Genomic DNA, 16,659 nt, shown 5'->3' with positions numbered 1-16,659 from the left:
CTCAGTACAATTTCTTATGTCCCTATAGGACAGGTCCACCTGGATCTTTCAGATCCATCACTGTGCACGCTGTTCAAGGTCTAGTATAGAGAGTGGAGATCCAGCGTAGTCACCTGTTAAATACAGCGCATGCTGCTTGGCAACAGCAAGCAAATTGAGCCAGATCCTGAAGGAATGGTTACAGAAAGTCTGTCAGCAGTTCTGAACTGCTGATGGCACTAGGTAAGAGCTGGGAAGGGCGGGCCAATTAAAACTTTTTTGGAGCTTTTCTTGTCGGTAGTAGTGTGAATATGAAGTTTTATTCTGCCAGGCTCTACTCCTGCAAAAGCCCAGGAGGTGATACCTCATGGTGAAGTGCTGTTTTCATTGAACTGCTTCCCAGCCCCTCCCCTCTAAGTGGTGACTATAGTGGTCTCCCGGTTGGATGCTACAGAGCAGGAAGGGGTGGGGGGGGGGGCTGTACAGCAGATCACCAAAGAGAGCACTTCACAGTGAAGCTCCGCCTCCTGGCCTCTTGCAGGAGCAGAAGCTGGCAGAATACAACTTCATATTCACACTACTCCTGAGGAGAAAAGCTCCACAAAAAGGGTATAATTTTGTACTGGTCTCCCCAGTCCCTACCTAGTGCTATTAGGGCTCTTTCACACTTGCGTTGTTCTTTTCCGGCATAGAGTTCCGTCGTCGGGGCTCTATGCCGGAAAAATCCTGATCAGGATTATCCCCATGCATTCTGAATGGAGAGAAATCCGTTCAGGATGCATCAGGATGTCTTCAGTTCAGGACCGCTTGCTCCGGCCAAAAATCCTGAACACTTGCCGCAAGGCCGGATCCGGAATCAATGCCCATTGAAAGGCATTAATCCGGATCCGGCCTTAAGCTAAACGTCATTTCGGCACATTACCGGATCCGACGTTTAGCTTTTTCTGAATGGTTACCATGGCTGCCAGGACGCTTAAGTCCTGTTTGCCATGGTAAAGTGTAGTGGGGAGCGGTGTTCTTACCGTTCCCCGCTTCAGAGTGACGTCAGGGCGCCCCATGCGCATGGATAACGTCATCTATGCTCATGGGGCACTCGGACGTCATTCTGGAGCGCCCCGGGAGCCGCACGGACGGTAAGTATACCGATCCCCTGCTCCCCACTACTACTATGGCAACCAGGACTTTAATAGCGTCCTGGCTGCCATAGTAACACTGAACGCATTTTGAAGACTGATCCGTCTTCAAATGCTTTCAGTTCACTTGCGTTTTTCCGGATCCGGCGTGTAATTCTGGCAAATTGAGTACACGACGGATCCAGACAACCCAAGTGTGAAAGAGCCCTTAGATGTGTAGCATGGTCAAAACTGCTGACAGAGGACTTTTAACAGGAAACTTTTCTTCCCTGAAGTTCCCCTTTAAAAATTTATTTACAGAAGGATCACTTGCAAAATCCAATCTCTTGCAGTCTTTCTATACTGCAGGGAGTATCCCACATGGCTCCTACTTGTGCAGACATAACGTCACCAAATAAGCAGCCGCCTTGGGATCCGTCCCTTCCCAATGACAGTGACATTTTGTGCAATTTAAAAGTTTTCATATGTTACAGCCAAGGAAGATGATGAGTAAGTAATCCCTTTAAGTCATACTGTGTCTCACTCCCTGTATACAAGGGCAGAAGATGTGCCATTTTACTTAATGTATGAGCACATCTTCAGCAGTCAGTGCACCTAAACTGAAATCTATCCCAGAAAACTAGTGTAAAGGAAGATAAATGTTACGGGCCTGCTCGCCCCCATCTTTTGAGGTTGGTGAAGAAACACCAATTGCACAAAAAGGTGTTAAAGTTGCAAACACAGTGTTTGACTTTTTCCACCAGAAAAAAGTGCGTGTGCCACTGAGAGCATGTAAAAGCCTCTCTCGGTATGTGCATGTAAGTAACGGTATGGATATGGGTGTGTAAAAACTAACTACGATGTAGAATAACAAGCTGGTCGTGGAACACTGAAGGCTGTAAATATGAAGTTCAAAAAATAATGGAGTAACCCAGGGCTCGACAAATCCCAGGCGCCAGGTCGCCATGGCGACCAGGAATTTAGTCCTGGCGCTTGGGTATTTGTCAGCCCGTTTTCAAAGGTGCCTGGGCGATGGGTGCGGAGCGCAGTTCTGTCCGGAGGCAGCACAGGAGTGGAGATGAGCGGAGAGCTGTGTGACGGTGCCTTAGGTTCCCTATACCCGGCTGCTCTTTAGACACGCTCCCTGCCCATGGCTGAGCGTACGCCGCCGCGGAAGTCCACTGTGACAGACGTGATGAGGAGAAGCGCCGCCCTGCCCCCAGCGGGCTCGGGCCACCCATGTGCTCTATAAGCGGAATGCAGAGTCTGGCCTGGCAGCACGTTAAGCAGCTGCTGTGTCTGATGGGCCGGAGGCCTGACCTGCTGTGCGGGGGCCATAGCGCTGACCTGCGCCCTCCTCGTGGCTCTCAGGTTCACCTGCAGGTAACTTACGCGCCTCCAGTGCAAATTACTACTACCCGCATCCAAGTGAGGCAGGAGCCTGAGGTGTCAGCACATGTACACTGTATGCCATAGTCCTATATACTGTACATATATCATGGTCCTGTATACTGCGTATGTAACATAGTATACAGCACGTACACTGAATGTCAGTCATATACTGTACCTATATCATGGTCCTGTATACTGCGTATGTAACATAGTATACAGCACGTACACTGAATGTCAGTCATATACTGTACATATATCATGGTCCTGTATACTGCGTATGTAACATAGTATACAGCACATGTACACTGCATATGTAACATGGTATACAGTATTATTGGAGGGGCTCTATGGAGAAGTGGGGGGGGGGAGCACTATGGGGGAATCTACTGGGGGCTTTATGACGCGGCTCCGCCTGGCTCCTAACTTTTTTAGCTGGCTCCTAGATTCCAAGGAAATTTGTCAAGCCCTGGAGTAACCCATTCCAAAATAAAAGTAAAAATCGATATGCTGTATGTACCCCAAAATGGTATCACTAAAAATACAACTCATTCCACAAAAAAACTGCTCCCATACGGCTACAGCAAAAAAAGGTTATAGCAAGAAGAAAAAATAAATAAATAATAGATATAAATTGTCCTTTAATTTGAAGGGGGAGATGATTTAAAATAAAAAATAAAAATCAAAGTGAAAGGTTTCATGGCGCCATCAGGCAGAGCCGCTGCTCACACCGGCCAGGACTGGACTGATGCAAGATGGCAGAAGAGAATTCTTCTTTTTCATTTCGGGGGGAGCGCAGGCACAGCCTCACAATGAACAGTCAGCGGAACGTCTACCGCCCCTCAGTACATAATAATGGTGTCTCTCAAAAGGGACTTAACAAACAGCACTTGTTTTCTTGGCCGGGAAGTACAGCGTGGGTTTGAGGACACATTACGCCAGGAAGACGACTCGGAGCGGAGCAGGGAGGATGCACTGACGAGATCAGTGAGAGAGGATGGGAATTATTGGCCAAACCTGGACCGGGCATCATCTATAGCACTTCCATAATCCAGCCTACTATATCCAGAACGTCTGGGGTGCAGCAGCATCACAGATTTTGGAAAAGACTAATGGAGACTACACCTGCAGCAACATGGACCGACTGGTCTCTTGCCCTGAAGCAATGTCTGCACCTTCACCGGGAAGTTTTAAATCGGTGGTACCATGAAATCAGCTTATCCTCTATGCACAGGAAAGGTGATCGCTGGAGGTCTGAGCGCTAGGACACCTGCCGATCACAAGAAATGTAATCCCCTGATCCTAGAGTAGAGCGGCGGGTTGTACATCTGCTCTGCTGCTCAATCCACTCTCTACAGGACAGGGATATTGTTTGATAACTGGAATACCCCTTCAAGGTATGTCCAGAGGCCATTTTGTAGGTTTTTATGACATTACACACTTGTGTATGAAATTACTGACGTTTAGGGACCTCTCTTCAAGACCCTCTCCAAACTGGAGAGAGAGTCAATCGCCCTGGAGGGGCTGTACTGCAATAAAAGGGAAATGTGTAATTCTTAATTACCCCTGTGGAGGCGCTGTGCGAAACTAAACATGTGAAGACTTCTTCATGGATGTGACACGTGTGTGAATGCGGCCTTATATTTGCAAGGCACAATCTTCTGACTCCATTTACTCCTCTTGGCCACTATGCTGCTCACACCCTGACACAGAAGATATTTACTTATCCTGGAAATCACCAAGGTGCTGCGGACCCAAAAATGTCACACCCACTTCAGAAATAAATCACCCAAGCGACAAAAAACAAAACCGCTCTCATGTCCCCGTGCAAAACATGACTCCACACCGTCGACTAGGATTTTATTTGGAGGGGGGAAATAGAAGTATGCCTATAGTAAGGGTCGGGTCAACTCCTCGGGGGGAAGGTGGGGGTATTAAAACTGGAGAAAAGGAAAAGTGAAGTAGTTGCCCATGGCAGGCAGGGCCTAATAGGTACAGTATATTAGGACGTTCGCCACATTGTTGAGTGCCTAATCGGGTGACAGAGGGGCCCCCTCTCTGTGTATAACCACACAGATGGCAGGGTGGCTATTTACTGCGGCATTTAAGAGGTTAAAGGGGCAAGACCAGGGTTCAGCCACTGTAGCAGGAGCACGGCTGTCCTCGGAGGTCTACCCATATTGTTACCACGCTCTGCCTGGGCACAGTCTGTGCAATCAGAGAATGGTAATGGCACTGCACTGATTCCTGCCAGAGCTGGATAAAAAGTAGTCTAGCAAAACTAATACGTGGCGTTATACCTAGAGGAGGCCCTGAAGGGATTCACTGAGCACCAAAGATACTACCAGTCATGGGAAGCATGTGGTAACCGGTTTAAAGGGAGTCTGTCAGCAGTTTTGTACCTATTACACTGGCTGACCTGTTACATGTGCACTTGGCAGCTGAAGACATCTGTGTTGGTCCCATGTTCATATGTGTCCACATTGCTGAGAAAAATGATGTATTAATATATGCAAATTAGCCTCTAAGAGCAACGAGGGCGTTACCATTACACCTAGAGGCTCTGCTCTCTCTGCAACTGCTGGGCCCTCTGCACTTTGATTAACAAAGCCAGGCAATGAAAAAGCCATCACACCTGGTCATGTCAAAGTGCAGAAGCCACAGCAGTTGCAGAGAGAGCAGAGCCTCTAGGTGCAATGGCAACGCGGGTGTCCGACACCCGGGACCCCCGCCGATCAGCTCTTTGATAAGGCAGGAGCGCCGCAGCCTTCTCACTGTTTACCGCTGGCCCAGTGACGTCACGACTAGTATCAACTTACCTGGGCGCGGCTAAGCTCTGTTCACTTGAACATCACTGGGCCTGCGGTAAACAGTGAGAAGGCCACGGCGCTGCTGGAGCACTGCTGCCTTATCAAACAGCTGATCGGCGGCGGTCCCGGGTGTCGGACCCCCGCCGATCAGATGCTGATGATCTATCCAGAGGATCCATGCTAAAAAAAAAAAAAAAAAAAAAAAAAAAAAAAAAATGGACAAAACTGATTCTTCACAATTATCTACAAGGATGAAACACGGACAGATTCTCCATGGATGTCAAACACTGAAATGTGAATGAGGCCTTAAGTTGCTTGACATAGAACGTACAGACCTAAAGTTCCCCCATGACGGCGCTCGTCACACCAGAAGCAGCCCCAGCATGCACCATTAGTACTTTAATGCCGCTGCTCCAGGGTGGGTGCCACTCCTCTCTGACATACTACGTCTAAGTGCTCATAGACATCTTTCACATGATGCACCAATATCTGCGGCGCAGTTTTCTTATCTTTTTGGGTTATATTCTGTTGAGGTGTAAAGAAGTTATTTTCTCATCTTTATAGTAGCTGGAGCTTTGTTTTCTGGTCAGCTGCCACTAGGGGGAGCTTAGAGCATATTATGTCTGCAAACAGTCTGCAGTAAGCTCTCAGGCTCCCTCTGGTGGTGGTAAATATAGGATTTAAATCTACGCATGAGGATTTGGAGCCGTGGAGAAAATAAAAAACAATATTGCTGTAACAGTTCTAAAAAAATAAAACGTAACCACAGGAAGACAGACGTAAAGACATTCCGCCCACATCTGCAAAGGATTTAACGCCAACATATCCAATATACACCAAAGCACCAGATTAGGACTTCTTAACCCCTTGATGACCAGTTAGAGCAAATTTGCACTGAGATGCTCTATATAAAAGGTAAGAAACTGTTTTCTTTGCTGGTTTTCCTTTACCAGAATAGGGAGACTAACCAATGAACGGGGGTTATTCTGACCATATAGTCCTGGTCACGAGATGCATGCTAATGAGCTGTGCACCTGTGTGCCCATCACAGGACCAGGACACACTGAAGGTCCCTAGTGAATGACAGCAAGCAGAGATCTTGAGGAACTGATACAGAAAGTATATAGGAAAACTGTAAAATATCTAGAGGTTGGATACCATCTAAGGGCACTGAGCAGCCATTAGGCACCCAATAGTAGTGGTCAATGACTCCGGTGCCATACAGGATTTGTATAGACGCCCCCCACATGCAGGGCTTTTACCACTGGATATAAAGATCCTAAAAAATAAAAAATAAAAAATTGAAAATTGAGAGATTACCTTTTCCACCAAGTTTCTGGACGACCGCTTCAAAGGATTTCCTCTATTAACATGAGTTCCCCAAAGCTGTCAAGAAGAGAGACGGTTTTTAGTAATGTGCATGCAGGTTGAAGGCCAAAAAGCATCTACGGTGGTCGGCACATAACACACAGACTGCATAACAGAATACATCTACACTGAAAATCGTAGAGAAACGAAAAGGTTAATGCACGAGCCGCAAGGTGCTGAGACGGCACAGCCTTTATCAGGACGCCCATGCTTCCTTGTCGCTTGCACGCAGCCGCCAATACCTTAAATTGGAGGCTTTGAATGCAGATCCTGATATTTAATCCGGCGGCTACAATGGGATCCCTGTTTTGCAATCTGTACAATGTAGCCACTTGTTCACACGCCGGACGCTAATTCATTGCAGCGTCCTTCAATAAGGAGGAGGAGGAGGAAGAGGGGGGAAACAAATGTCACCAGCAGGAGAAGCAGTAGGTAACCCTAGTGACAATCATACGGTCCCAATAGAAAGTGTTTGCCTATGGCAGTGACCATATATGGGCATGAAGGCTCTCACATGGCAGGGAACATCCTTTATCAGACGTGAATCCGTGCGGCGTTATCAGCCGGCAGCCCACAAAGCCGCGCACAATGCAAGCACTGCAGGGGGAGAGGGGATTCTTTTTCTCCCTTTTACATTATGGATAAGCTGCGTGCAGCTCAAACGTCGCTTGTGTGATCAAAAAGAGCATCCCCTTTAAATGACCAGTCATAGTCTTCTCCTATGACACAAGCCGGCTGCGGGGGTCCTGACTGCTCCGTGTTCAGCCATTACTGCTAGGAAAGGCTCGATGTAAGCACTAGGGCTCATGGACCCGACTGTGGTTATTGCCTGCACCCGATACGGACCCATTCAATTCAACGGTGCCGCAAAAGATGGGAACAGCAGACTGGGTGCTGTCCGCATCCGTAGGTCCGTTCCGGGCCACACAAAAAATAATAATAATTAGAACAAGTCTTATTCTTGTCCGTTGTGCGGAGAAGGATAGGACAGTTCTACAGACGGCAGGACGATCCGTAAAATGAGGAAGGCACACGGCTGGTGTTTTGCGGCTCCGCAATCTGCTGACCGCAAAAATGGCTACCGCCGCGTGTATGAGCCCCGTGTCCTCTGAGCTAATGGAATCAATATCCTTTTATGGGGGTCCTAGTGACTGAAGGTGGTCTGAAACGATTACTCGTATTATCGATTAACTCAACACAAAAATACTTGATGCAAATGTTTCGTGACCACAGAGTGTGAGTGAAGAGCTTATTACTCACGCTCCGTGGTCACCCGCCTGCCCGCACAGCGCTGCACTGGATTCTGGCGTACACACATCGTCAGGACATTTTAGTTCACTGGCGCTGCGGCTGGGCACTGATTGTAGTGGGGGCAGCTGGTGGCACTGGGGGAGAAGATGATGGCACTGGGAGGGGAAGCAACTGATGACATGGGGGAGCTGGTGGCATTGGAGGGGGAACTGGAGAGGAGCAACTGATGGCACAAGGGAGGTGGAGCTGATGGCACTAGGGATGATGAGTTTTTATGATTCTTTTTATTAGTTCTTATTAGTGCACTCGATTAATCATTGGATTCATCGGTAGAATACGTGATTACTAAAACAATCGATAGCTGCAGCCCTATCTGAAATGCTCTGATTGATGGGGGGTGTTCCCCGCTTTAACTGAAGTGACGGTCACACATGCGCCCTGCTGCTCCATTCCTTTTCTATTGGAGTACAGGCGAGCGCTGGGCTCTCTCCATCAGTCCCATAGAGAATGTATGGAAAGGTGTGAACTCTGTGCCAGTCAAATGGAGGACACAGGACCCCAGGTTCAGAGCATTTATTCTCATCTAGGGCTGGGCAATTAATCTAATTCACCCTTTTAGAGCCCGGATTGTTTTTTAAAACATTTAAAAATCTGATTTTTCCGTTTGGAGTGCTGTACAGTGTCTTCAGTCCTTGCTGTCCGCACCATTAACCCTGGCACAAGGGCTGAAGATTGCAGAGACAAGCTGCAGTGATTTTAGCACTCCGCAGGAATCCAGCACTGACTGAAGCCGGGCTCCCCCTGTAATGACCAAAACTGAGAGAACTCTGATCCTGGCCATTTGACTCCCTAGATGTCGCAGTCAATATCGACTGGAGCATCTAGGCAGTTGAGTCAGGCCCTCCACGAACGCAATTGCAAGGTGCCAATGCGCTGCTTTGACAGCTGTGGGCCTAATGAAGACCACTAGGTATCCTATAACTATTAGACTGTGCCACATAGGCTGTAATACATCAGTACACAAGGTACTGTATATACCAGTGCATCATAAAAGAAATGTCCCCTAGTGGGACTAAAAAATAAAACATTTTTTTTTAAAAAAGTGGTAAAAACATCTATTGGCAACTGAGAAAAGTCGATAATTGTTCTTAAATTGCCTAGCCCTGTTCTAATCATTATCAAAGCATTTAAGGGCTCTTTCACACTTGCGTTGTCGGGATCCATCGTGTACTCCATTTGCCGGAATTACACGCCGGATCCGGAAAAACGCGTAAGAACGCATAATGTTTTCTTTCCGGATGCGTCTTTCTGGCTTTTTTGGCAAGATACTGATCCAGAAATCCTGAAGCTAACATCAATGTTTTTTTGCGGGATCAGTCATGGGGCCGGATCCGGAAAAAAAAACGTTGATGTTGGCTTCAGGATTTCTGGATCAGTCTCTTTTTCGCGCCAGCCAAGCCCTTCCTACTTCCTGGCGCAGGCGCAACTTCCGGATCCGTTGTTGCGTCGTACCAACTGAAGATGTTAGGACGGATCCGGAATAATACATTTCAATGGGCTATTATTCCGGATTCGTCGATGCGGCAAGTGTTCAGGATTTTTGACCGGAGCAAAAAGCGCAGCATGCTGCGGTATTTTCTCCGGCCAAAAACGTTCTGGTCCTGAACTGAAGACATCCTGATGCATCCTGAACGGATTTCTCTCCATTCAGAATGCATGGGGATAATCCTGATCAGGATTTTTCCGGCATAGAGCCCCGACAACTGAACTCTATGCCGGAAAGGAAAAGCGCAAGTGTGAAAGAGCCCTTAAACAGGGGCCACGTGCGCCCTTGTCTGCTCACATGTATTCTTCCATTAGATGGGAGTCCTAGAAGTGTACCCAGACATTTATGGTATATATTGTATGTACAATATGCCATGAATGTTGCGTTTCAGTTGGTAATGCCGCTTTGTTTTTTTTCAGCCCTTGGGATTGGTTCAGTCTGACAAAGTGGCCCCCAACCAGAAAAGGTTGTGCACCCCCGATTTAAAAGGACGCTACACTTAGGACTATTTGCTGTGCAGCCAAGAATAACCTTTTGTTCTCGGTTATCAGCCATTACAGGCTAAGCAAAGGTGGACTACTGTTCTCCAATGAGATGAAATCTCATCACTACTACTACTACTACTACTTCTTCTCATTCGGCACCAATGCAGATTACACATCCAAGAGCTACTGAATTGGGCAATTTTCTTACCTCATGGCCTTGGTTATGGACGGTTTTCATTTAACTCCTAGCACTACAATTCAGACCTTTCCAAGCAGTTGCATTGAACATAATCGCCGCACATTTATGATTGTTTGCACCATGAAGAATGGTGAAAATACAATGTGATTTTACGCTAGGACGCTTAACTATTTACAACAAAATTAATTAGGGCTCTTTCACACTTGCGTTCTTTTCTTCCGGCATAGAGTTCCGTCGTCGGGGCTCTATGCCGGAAGAATCCTGATCAGTTTTATCCTAATGCATTCTGAATGGAGAGAAATACGTTCAGGATGCATCAGGATGTCTTCAGTTCAGGACCAGAACGTTTTTTGGCCGGAGAAAATACCGCAGCATGCTGCGCTTTTTGCTCCGGCCAAAAATCCTGAAGACTTGCCGCAAGGCCGGATCCGGAATTAAGCTAAACGTCGTTTCGGCGCATTGCCTGATCCGACGTTTAGCTTTTTCTGAATGGTTACCATGGCTGCCGGGACGCTAAAGTCCTGGCAGCCATGGTAAAGTGTAGTGGGGAGCAGCATACTTACCGTCCGTACGGCTCCCGGGGCGCTCAAGAGTGACGTCAGGGCGCCCCAAGTGCATGAATCACGTGATCGCATGGCACGTCATCCATGCGCATGGGTGGCTCTGACGTCATTCTGGAGCACCCCGGGAGCCGCGCGGACTGTAAGTATACTGCTCCCCCGCTCCTACTATGGCAACCAGGACTTTAATAGCGTCCTGGGTGCCATAGTAACACAAAGCATTTTGAAGACGGATCCGTCTTCAAATGCTTTCAGTTCACTTGCGTTTTTCCGGATCCGGCGTGCAATTGCGGCAAGTGGAGTACACGCCGGATCCGGACAACGCAAGTGTGAAAGAGGCCTAAGTATGAGTAACTGGGTGACTGACTGGTACATAGGAGGAGAAGACCCTACCAGCAAAGGCTTTAAATCTACTAGGGAAGGGGGCATTAGGAAGAAGATGCTCATCTGGCCGTGTGGGGATGTATCGGGAGATTAGGTCAGAGTGGACAAACTCTAGATGGACTTTTATATCATAGTTAGGATTTTGAACCGAATTCCCTGGGCGATGGAGAGCCAGAAAAGGGATCAGCAGAGTACAAATGAGGGGAGAAGTTTAACCAGGCAGTAGCGTTGAGGGGCACAAAAAGTGCCAGATTGGGGGGCTACAGACGAGGATGTTGCAGTAGTCCAGGCGGGAGATGACCAGGGCGAGCATCAGCAATTTTGTTGACTCAGGGTTGAGGAATGAGCAAATACAAGAAACTTTTTTTATTGGAGGCATCAGATGGTGGTAAGGGTTTGGATGTGTAGCTTGAAGGACAGAGAGGAATCAAGTCTTATCTTGAGGCCACGGACTTGTGTGACTGGAGAGAATGAGTGACATGAAGGAAAGACAAAGTCAGTTCTCCATGTTGATTCTAAGAGGTTGCAGGTAGTACAGAGCTCAGCACTAACCCAGGTCTAGGAGCGGTCTCTTAACAGATACAACCTGAGGTCACCATACCGTGTCATTATCACCCTAAGGCACCTCTAGGAAGTCATCAAAACCTCATCTTGGGGGGGGGGGGGGATTAATTGTATCAAATATTTACAAAAAATCATAATCACATACTGCTCTCAACGGGTCAGAGGGGACTCAAACAGTTGTTCCTACTATATTTTCAGAGATAGGTACGTGACACCCCCACCCAAGCCACATACCCTGCAAGAGATACAGTTGTCACAGCACAATACATATCAGACCTCCATCTTGTGCTGCAGCCTACAGGTAAGCATAAGTTATTGCAGACAGAGGACCTTGTCACCATCTGTGGTCTGTGACTGCTTCTGCCAGGGCCTAGGAAACTAGATGCCATCATGATAGCGACAGGTGTAAGCATCCAAACCATGAAGCGGCAGGAACATATTTTTTTTTAGTTACCATGGAAATCAGGTCTTGCCCAGCTCCGCTCTAGATAAACTGTAGTTTTTCCACTCTATGAGACATTTTAACTACAGAAAGATCTTTCAATAAAAAAAATGAAAGTCTCCATTACCATTCCTATCCGGATCATGTCTCTTTATGGGTCTATAAAGGTGGAATTGATCACGTCAGCAGGGGGGCCCGGCCATAAATAATTCAGACAGCACCACTGACCACCTGGACTCTCCGAACCCCAAAAGAGAAATGTATGTCTACACAGTGAATCTCAGGTGGTACAGCATACGTTGGACTACCAAGGTGTGTGCTCTTGGAAAATGCAGCACCAGCAGAATTAGCCCTGGGGCACAATGAGAAGCATCCAGAACTCCCTGCAGGCAAACTCGTTGGGTCCTCAGGCCTGAGCTGCTGGTCAAACTCGTCCCTGCTGTCCAAAGTTGGCTGCATAAACTGCAAAGCCTAAAGACATGGGAGGAAAGATAGCATCTGCCTGTCCGTCTTGGACCAATTGAGATTTCCTGACAACATAGTAACACAGCTTTTTGCCCAGGGCTGGACCAGAAGGAAATCCAGGCCATGGCCTCCTGGAAAACCGGACTGTGACGTATACACATATATGTTCCAGTATTACAACGCACATCCGGCACTACACGGATGCCAGACATGTGGACCATGTGTGAGAAGAGAACGGTCACGTAACTCATTTAGTTCTTGCAATCACATGAGTTTTCAGTGTCAGCCACGCACAGACTTACCTTAACCCCCTTAGTGACCACCATAAAAAAAAGCATATGGGTTTTCACTGAGGGGGTTAAAGGGTTTGTCCCATGAGCAAGCAACACTTGTCTAGATATTACCGTTTTGTTACGGCGCCTCCTGCTGTTCTTTTGTTTCCCTCTCAGAATGTCCTCCTAATGTGTCCAGTACCAGTGGTCGTACATGCTCAGTCCCACCACTTGAATCCTCTTGTACATGGGCAGAATCTATAAATTCTGCTGAAGAATTTAAATCTAATCAAACCTGCACCCACAACAACCTTGCCAGATGTTGACACGACCAGAGCAAGGCTGCAGGGGACTGAAGAAGCTGGAACCCAGTGGTGGGGAGCAGGTAAGTATGTTTCCCTCCGTTACTGAGGCAGACGTGGTGGCCGAAGGTGAACAACCCTGGTTGCCAACAACCGCCACTAGGAGGGGCTGAAGAGCTCAGTGCATACAAGTATATCACCGAGCTCAATGTATACAGACACTGTAATCTCCTACGTGCAGTTAGTCAGGAGATCATCATTTTGCAATGTCTGTGGAAGGGATCTAAGCTATTTATAAGAGAAATTATTTCCTGTAAAGACTCATTATAACAATTATTTAGCACCAAATGTCAGACCTATTTAAATAAGTCAAATCAACACAAAACTATGAAGACATACAGACCCTATTAGTTTCCATGCCGCACCCCTTTAATACTCGTGGCCGGTCACTTATCTCTGTGATCAGCTCAAAATGAGTAAAGCCATTTGTAAGCTGGTCGCCTGCCCGCTCCTGGGCGACGGTAACCGGACACTGGAGCCCGGCGCAGTGATAAACGATCTGCTCCGAGGCTTTTCTATTGTCTCCGTAACCAGATACACAGAGAATTGTACACAGGAAATTATCAGATATCCTTTTTATCGTCAGAGCCAAATTCACAAGCTTAAAGGGCAAGGAACGACTTAAAAAACGGGTAAAGTTTCACAGCAGATGTTTCTCGTGATTTTGGGGATTCAGCAAATAGCGCTATCCAGAAAAAATATACGAGTAGATACCCTCAGGTTTCTCTGCAGCGGATTTATCACGGCTTCTGCATCAAAAAAGGCGCGCCAAAAAGTAGTAAAAACGTGCAACTTTTAGGAGATGTTACACAAGTGGGTGGGGCTTGTGAGAAGGGCGTGGCCTCCGGCAACCCAACAGATTTACTACAGTTTTAACCAGAAACTGGTGAGCATTATAGCATGTCAGAAAAGCAATAAGGAACTTGCGGCTCGTGATGCACTCACTCACTTGCATTATGTTCTGATGCAGCAGCGCGATACGGTCATCCCTGGCCATAATCCCCATGTAGCCCAGTCTGAAAGTTCTGCAGGAAAACGCAGGTGCGCCTCTTCCTAGACCCCTCCATCTTAGGGCCGGCGCACACAGCTGTATTATGGGGCCTATACTGTACCTCCATGTGCCTTGGGTTTGATAGGTAGGCTTGTTATGGAGATATTCGCCCACAGAAGAACTGCTTCTATAGAAAAAGTACATGGTGCATCATGGAGGCATCATAGAGCGGCACAAGGAGTGCCTAAGGGTTCCTGAAAGAGACTGAAAAGAATGTTTTCTATAAAAACTCATCTACCCCCCCAGTGTCATCAGGTCTCCCTCCAGTGCCATTAGTTCCACCATCAGTGCCACTAGATCCCCCCGTGCCATCAGCTCCCCCATGTCATCAGTTGCTACCCCTCCAATGCCACCAGCTCCTCCCTCAATGCCATAAGCCCCCCCCCCCCCAGTGAGATGAATTCCCCCCAGTGCCACCAGCTGTCCCCACTGCCATCAGCTCCCCCACTCCCCCTCCTAGCCATGAATGCCCAGCTGCAGCGCCAGTGAACCAAAATACTTAGCTTTCCTGTAGGGGTGCTGCCGACACTCCGGAGATCTTCCATCCTCTTCTTCATGCACTGCACTGGGACCGGACATCACACAGCATCAAGTCATAGCGCACACTATGTCCTGATGATGTGTGTACCTCAGTATATAGCGCAGCAATGTGTCGGCAGGCGGGTGACCACGGAGCGCGAGTAATAGCAAGCTCTTCACTCACACTCTGTGGTCACATGGCACAAACGAATCATCGATGCAAATTTTTTTGTGTTGAGTTAATCGATTAATTTGAGTAATCTTTTCAGCCCTAGAGGGAGGGGTTGCCAAAAATCTCCCATTCCTTCACAACCCATTTAAAGGGGTTGCTTGGGTTCAGGGCAGAACCCAGACATATCCCCTTCTTCATCCAGGCAGCCCCCCTCATATGCGCATCAGAGCATTTCATGCTCCGATGCTCTCCTTGCCCTGTGCCGAATCGCAGAACCAGCAGAACCAGTGATGTACCGGGTCTCTGCTAGGCGGAGGCACTAGAGCAGGCATGTCCAAACTGCGGCCCTCGAGCTGTTGCAAAACTACAAGTCCCTGCATGCCCTAATAGCTGTAAGCTATCCAGGCATGCTGGGAGTTGGTGGGAGTTGTAGTTTTGCAACAGCTGGAGGGCCGCACTTTGGACATGCCTGCACTAGAGGGTGGGCTTTAGTGCTGCCCTAGCCTGTAAAACAGCATAGGGCTGCGCTAAAGCCCGTCCATCAGAGCCAGGGACGTCACCAGGAACAGTGTAAGTTTGTAAACAAAAAAAGCAAGGGAGCGCAGCGGAGCATGAAATGCACCAATGCTCCTCTCAGAGGGGCTGCCTGGGTGAGGATCGGGTAATGTCCGGGTTCAGCTCTGAACCCGAATAACCCGTTTAAGATTAACTTGATATGTGCGAGCTTTCCATTCAGATGTGTTCCGTCTTGCGAACGGACAGAATCTGGACTGAATCCTGACCCATTTATTTCATTGGGTAGATGCACCCGTTTTTTTTTTTTTACTTAACATCTGTCAGGCAGACCGCTGCATGTTCGATCTACATCTGTTTTCCATGGAGGACTGGTCCATGTAAGTCAATAGATCAGTGGGGGAAAAAAAAAAAAAACACGACATCCGGATGCAGTTACTCTTCGGTGAAGGACGCAACTGATGAAAAAATTATATATAAAATAAAATACTGAATGCAATGGCAGACGCGGCAGTGTTTCACTGAACGGACCCCGACAGTCCGTATCGCTGGTGTGAAAGGGGCACTAAGATTAAAGGTATAGCTGTACTTTCACAGCGCCGGTGCAGAGGACGACATTCATGGCTTCTTTCTTGGCATTTCTCACAAGTTTGTGTAAAGTGAAAACTGTTCTGTTTGAGGCGCTACAAAAAAAATCCGATTAGAGAGGAGGAATATTTTCATATGAGAGCGAATGTAGCAGCAAACGGAGTGAGAGCGCACGCAGAACGTCATTCACAGCTTCTCAGGGCAATTTTCCTGCCATGGATTTAGCCGCCGTAAACCCGTCCGTGTTACATACAGATCTCGTTGCAGATCAGACGCAGTTTTCACCTTTTGGAAAGGAAGAACTCCACTAGTGATGAGCGAAGCTACGGACCCTAGATCCAAAATCACTCCCGTCAAAACGTCGTTTCAATACTGTATGGAGATTTGTCTCCGTACAGTATTCAAATGTATGAGCTTCGGCGAGGGAAATCCATCTCACGGGACTTCAGCATTCGATTTTTAAAACTGGAAACTATTTTAAAACAAGAAGAAAAAAAAATAATAAATAGGGTTCGGTACCAAAGTCAGCTTCAGATCCAAGTTTTAAAATGGCCTTTAAGTAAAAAATAAATATAAAATCAAATCCCAACATTATTTCCTCGCTGGAGCCTATACATTTTGTATATGT

At 47.5% G+C, this 16,659-nt stretch overlaps 1 protein-coding gene across 5 annotated transcripts in view; it reads right to left on the bottom strand.

Moving 5' to 3' along the window:
* CYRIA (CYFIP related Rac1 interactor A) overlaps positions 1-16,659 on the bottom strand; it is a 106,416-nt gene that overhangs the window by 40,685 nt on the left and 49,072 nt on the right. Inside the window, exons 1-2 of one of the 5 annotated variants that reach the window (XM_044291968.1) lie at positions 6,901-6,956; positions 6,611-6,676 (exon numbers count right to left, since the gene is read on the bottom strand). The exons of 2 other annotated variants lie outside the window; for them this stretch is intronic. The gene's annotated coding sequence lies outside the window, so the exon portion shown is untranslated. Of the gene's footprint in view, positions 1-6,610; positions 6,677-6,785; positions 6,805-6,900; positions 6,957-16,659 lie in introns of those variants that run through there. 2 more of the 5 variants (XM_044291970.1, XM_044291971.1) reach the window with 2 other exon arrangements.

This window comes from Bufo gargarizans, chromosome 4 (assembly GCF_014858855.1).
Source record: "Bufo gargarizans isolate SCDJY-AF-19 chromosome 4, ASM1485885v1, whole genome shotgun sequence".
NCBI lineage: Eukaryota > Metazoa > Chordata > Amphibia > Anura > Bufonidae > Bufo > Bufo gargarizans.
The sequence above is the reverse complement of the archived record's forward strand: the minus strand, read 5'-3'. Positions and strand labels throughout refer to the sequence as shown.